This window comes from Urtica dioica, chromosome 8, assembly GCF_054948205.1.
Source record: "Urtica dioica subsp. dioica isolate 48M chromosome 8, U.dioica_male_clone48M_v1_H2, whole genome shotgun sequence".
In the NCBI taxonomy this organism is placed as follows: domain Eukaryota; kingdom Viridiplantae; phylum Streptophyta; class Magnoliopsida; order Rosales; family Urticaceae; genus Urtica; species Urtica dioica.
The window spans coordinates 29,772,195-29,778,609 of NC_142763.1; positions in this window are offsets into that span (position 1 = coordinate 29,772,195).

A 6,415-nucleotide genomic window follows, 5' to 3' on the forward strand; every position below is an offset into this window, starting at 1 on the left:
TTGACCATTTTCATTCGGACGTTTTTTTTCAAGGCGGATAAACTCATGAACCATTGTTCTATAATAATGCAAGCTTAACTGATCGTTCTCGATAATCCAATCTCTACTTGAATTTGACATTTCACTTAACGAAAAGGTCGTATGATTTATATTCAGGTATTGCATGACCAAAAAATAAAAATAAAAATATTGCTTTTCACTCAACCTAATTCTCTTGTATTTTCCGAGTTCTTAGATCTATAGTGGAGGATAAAAGAAGAGCAGCTTACTTAGAAACAGAAGCGAAAGCAAAAACAGAGCAAGTGCAAAGAGTAGTTTCTGAATTATTTTTTTTTATGAGAAATCGTCTTAACTACTACCATTTGACAAGTGGAAAGAGTAGTTTTATTAAGGCATTATTCTATACGCAGTTTCGATAGATATGCAATATACGTAACAATTAACAAAACATAAAAATAAAAAATAAATAAAAATAAAAAAATTCTACGAACTATATCACTTGAAACGTTGAGATTTCAAATATCCAATGTTTAAATTGTTTAAAAATAGCAAATTAACACGACATGACAATTGGTGGATTATTACTTTTTCCGTTTTTGTCCTATAATTTTTGAATTCATTTTTATTTTATAATTACTTACTAAATATTTAATTTATTTTTCCCGATATATGGTTCATTAAAGCTTTCCCTCAACATCAGGAATCAATTATTGATAGAATTATACAGTTAAAAAAACCCTAGAAAAATAGAGTTTCAACGCCGCTGTTGCTGGTGAGTGTTGAGTCTGTTTCTGTTGGTATTTGGAAGATCTTAGTGACTGTTGGTTGTCTCGGTCAGTGCTTTGCAGTTCCGGCGCCGCTGTTTCCGGTGAGAACTAAGAGCTCCATGGTGATCGATTTTTTTTGTGGATTGTTGAGGTACTCGTCGTCTTCTTCGAGTGCTTGATGGCCTTGTTGAATCCCGACCTAAAACAACAGTGGATGCGTGGGTGTAAAACAAAGTATATATGGAGATGGAGGATTTGTTCCTTATTAGATGGTTTTATGCGAAAGATAACAGCTTTAATTTCAGTTTTTTTATTTTGTTTGGTTTGTTTTATCTGGTTATCTTTATTTGGAACTTGGTTTGTTATCTCCCTATTTCAATTGTGGTATGATTCCTGAAGATGGACTAATCGTCTTTCAGTTTTTTGTTTAGAGTTTTGGGCATACAGATTCTCGGACGTCCTTTCTCGAGGCAGGTGATCCACGGGTGATTGGATTCTTCCATCAACCTTTTGAGGGATTTTTAAACGAGCCATGTAGTTGCTCAAAAGTGAATGTGTTTTACCGTCTGCCTGTGCTTGTAAGGATACACACGTTGTGCTATTATTTGGTTTTAATGTTGAATCTTCTACGACATGAGGTCTTGATCTTCCTTGTTGTAACGAGTTTGGTCTATGTACTCTCGGGTATTCTACCCACTATCTAATGAAAAACCTTGCATTTCAAAAAAAGTATTGATAGAATTATAAACTTAAATTACTGCTCAATAATTAATTAGTTGTTTGTGTTTGTCAGTTGTGGGATTGATCTTGGTACACCTCGTTTCACGCTTCATTCTTTTCCTATTGAAGGAAAAACTCATCTCTCCACAAGAACTTTCTCTTCCTTAGTTGCAACCTCTTCCTTGGACTCTATGTCGTCCTACCGTATGTTTGACGATGACGAGACCGACAGGGCAAAGATCCGGACTCCGAGGGAAATTGAGCTCTTCGCCAGCTAGCAAGGCGCAGAAGCACCATTCATCGAGGAGGAGGAGAAGATGGCGGATGCCGTCGAGCGTCAAAGGGAAATGAAGATTGTTAATTGATTGACGTTGGTTTGTATGGGTTCATATTTTAATTTTACTTTGAATCGTATGTAAATTTTTGTTAATTAATGTTAATTTGTGTAAATAAAATTAGGTGTATTTATAATTATTTTTGTTAATGTCGATAAATTTGTTATAGAAACACAGCCTGATTGAATTTGGGAGATAAGTGAAGAGTAAAAATCGAGGCAAAGAGACACCTCATCGTTAATGGAATTAAAATTGGAGGTTTGGTCATAGTTGAGGTCGTAGGTTTTCTTACCGCCACATTTTTTTGCCACGAGAAATAAAAGAAAGATTCTAATGGCAACCCAAGTCTGCATGATAAATCATCAAAATCATGTAATGAGGTAAAAAGAATTAAAACAAAGAAGAAACGTGAAAGTCAAGGATTGCATTGTCTTCTCCAAGATTATAACCCGAGGTTAGTCATGCAAGAGCCTCTTTCAAATTCTATTAATCTTTTTTCTTCTTTCTTTGTTTGGTGGGCATTTTAATGTTTTTGCATGACAGAGATAGCGGAGGTTTTTCAACGATTGATATTATCAACGTGAGCTTCTTTCATTTTTTCCCTCTCTAGCTCTACTAAACTCAGGTTCATTATTTCATTAATATTGTTTACATGCAAAAATGTTATAACAATCGTCTCGCGAAGAGCACTTGGTTCCGAGCACGCAATCCCAAGAACTCCAAGTTTCTAGGAAAAAATTTCTCTTACTGACAAATAAAGAGAATGTAAACGAGGGTGCAATGTGATATGTGAGACTTCTGGCATTTACTTGTGCTTTTCCCCCCTCTTCTTTGTTGCTTTGCTTCTCTCTTATAGTGGTGAGTTTGAAGGTATTTTTATCAAGGTAACCGCTGAGCACATGTTCTCGGGCGGTTATTGTTTAAATTAGGATGTGGCCACGTTTTTTTAGTTTGACTAGCATTTGACCTACCAACTTCTCTTATCTTCAAAGTTCTGCTTGCTAAGCTTTGTTCTTACCTTATGAACGAATTCGTTCCTAATTTCATTTGTCCCTCATGCCAACTTGACTCGTGCTCAGTGCTGGATCACTTTGTTCTCAGCGCCTTCGAGCTCATACTCGGAATATGTAAATTATATGAGTAACAACAGCCTTCTAGTTTCTTGGTATTTTAGTAAAAAAAAAGGTAACGAACTATTTATATAATCTTTAGTTCAATTTTACATATGAAATTTTACTGATTTCATCTCGGTATGATCCGAGCTTTGCAATTCATAGGCTTGAAAACCGGGCATAGACTGAGTTGTCTTTTAAATTTCTTTTATGTTGTCCTCATATAATTCGAGCACGACCTTAATTCTGTTTTCTCCGTATTTGCTCATACCCTTAAAGCTAACACTTACTTATATTAAATGTCATCTAAGTCTTTTTGCTCTTAACTTACGAGACAATACTTTATATTTTTTGAAATTTCTTTTATCTTATGCTCATACCATTCGAGCACGAACTTATAATTTCTTTCATGTTTGCTCATACTCTTTGAGCTAACACTTAATTTTATAAAATTTCATCTAAGTCTTTTTGCTCGACTTATGAGCAAAGACTTGATTTTTTTTTATTCATACCATCTGAGCACGAACTTGAAATTTCTTTCATGTTTGCTCATACCCTTTGAGCTAACATTTATTTATTTATTTTTTATGAAATTTCATCTAATTTTTTTTGCTCTTGACTCATGAGCAAAGATTTGATAGTTTTTTAAATTTCTTTTATCTTGTGCTCATACCGTCTGACCACGAACTTGAAATTTATTTTGTGTTTGTTCATACCCGTTGAGCTAAACACTTGTTCTTTTATGAAATTTCATCTAAGTATTTTTTTCTCTTGACTTATGAGCAAAGACTTGATATTTTGGAAATTTATTTTATATTGTGCTCATACCATCCAAGTAAGAACTTGAAATTTCTTTCGTGTTTGTTCATACCCTTATAAATGACACTTAATTTATGAAATGTCATCTAAGTCTTTTTGCTCTTAACTTACGAGACAAGACTTGACGTTTTTTTAAATTTTTTTATCTCGTGCTCATACCATTCGAGCACGAACTTAAAATTACTTTCGTGTTTGCTCATACCCTTTGAGCTAACACTTAATTTTATTAAATTGCATCTAAGTCTTTTTGCTCTTGACTCATGAGCAAAGACTTGATATTTTTTTTTTTAATTTTTTTTTTATCTTGTGCATATACCATTCAAACACGAACTTGAAGTTTTTTTCGTGTTTGCTCATACTCTTTGAGCTAACACTTGTGCTTTTATGAAATTCCATCTAAGTCTTTTTGCTCTTGACTTATGAGCAAAGACTTGATATTTTTTTAAATTTCTTCTTATATTGTGTTCATGCCATCCGAGCACAATCTTGAAATTTCTTCTTATGTTGTGTTCGCACCTGATTATCTTGATTGATGTCCTAGAGGTCGTTCAGTTGGTTGATGTGAGAGGCGCCATATTCCGATTATTAGTGCATATATTATTGTGTGTGTTGAAACCCGCCGACGAGATAGTAGACGCCGTGAGCAATGTAGTAGACGGTGGCGGATTCCATCACCGGAGGTTTTTGTAGATAGAATATGGGCTCACATTGAGTGGTAGTTCCTCCTCTTCTGCCTCTTTAATTTTGTACCGCTCGATCGTCGCACCATCAACAGGCTTCAAAATTTTATTGATTGTGTCCATTTGTTAGCCTCCTACATCAATTCGTAGACCTAGGTCGTAGATGATTGACGGATACGATAAACCATGTCGTTTATTAGTATAGTTGATTCTCTTCATCCAATTATAGATGAATCGAGCGACATTGATAGATTTATCATGAACGACATGGACACGATCTTCATCGAGACGGGTGAAGTGAGTGATCGGAAATAGACAAGAGCAAACAAAATAAATCCAAATTTTTACGAATCTGTTTAATTGATAACAGATATTCATATATATGAATCTATATACTGATGCTATTACTATAATATATTATTATTACTACTACTATCTTCATTATTGATAACAGATCTCTTTGTTCCTTATATATATATACATACATATATATATATATATCGTACGGTTATTACACACACGAAAAAAAATTGTGAATGTACTACTACGTACTTATATTGCTATTATGAACGATTAATTCTCAAATTAAACATAGCTATATATATATATATGATTTAGTCTAATATATTACGAATAAGTCATCGAAAAAAATCTAATAACTAAACTTGAAGTACTCAAACCACGCATAAACAAGCGTAAAGCATACATAGCGTATAGTATATAATTGAAACTTAATATATTATGTCTTTTCATATGGCTAAGTTTCGAGATTTCAAGTGTGCCTAATTTTTTTCCTAATTTTTTTTGTTTTTCCAATTGTGTATGTCGGTTTCATAATCAATTCCATATAATTAGTTTTCTTCATTCTTTACCTCTTTACATCTTTTGTAATTTTTTTGAGCGGCGTCCTAATTTTTTGGAATTCTTTGTCAGCGGTGTGTTATAACATGGTTACCCTATTCTCTTAAGTCATTCAATTTTTTTCTTCGGTTAAATATAATTTTTGGGCTGATTATATATCATATATGGATCTATGAGTGAGTATAGTACTTTGCATATAACGATAAGTTTAGAATACTTTAATTTATATAAAGCTTTTTTCGTTTTGATTACTTTTTGACTTGTGCGGAAGAATTTGCTTACAAATTAATTTAGTATTTATCAGTGATAATTTAGATATTTACTTAGGGATAAGTTTAATATTTTTATATGAAATCAAATCATATTATATTTTGACTTAAATAATTGATACATTTTGAGATATTTTAAATTTTTCTTGATAAATTTCATTTAGATATTTTAATAAGATGTTTTATATAATTTATTTATTTTCCGCAACCTTTGACTTCAACAACTAGTTTCACCCCTGTGTGTTACTGTTACAGAACCTGCAGCCCATAAAATAACACGTTCAAGTCCAAAGTCATACCTCTTGGAGGAGACTTCAGATAAAATCAGAGTATTATAAAGTTAGAGTATGAAATTAATGGAATCACAAGGTTGTTGTAGGGACTTGTTATATAAATTTAAAAAGATTAGTAAATTATGATTCCATATTTCAATTTAAAGTGAAAACATATAAAACCTGTAGAAATAACAAGGGGGTATGGTTGCTTTTGTGGATGTCCGTAGAAGGCAGAAATATGTGAAAGCACGTCTTATTTGAGAACATAGCTTCAGGACAATGTACTATATAGTTAAATAATATTAGGAAAAAATACGATATATCAAGCGATGACAAGCTGTCTCATATATACGGAGGCACGTTATTATGAATTGATGACTAATTCTATTTTGAAAATGTGCACGTCTTGATTAAGCTAGCTAGAGTTATAATATTTACTAGTTAGTGGGGGCAATGTATCACAGCAATAGCGCCTAGGGCATACAATTCTATTGGATTAATTATATTTTAATTGGATTGTTGTAACTATAAATTGGCAAGGTGTATTGTGGACATCCTCACTCTCCATCTTCTTCTG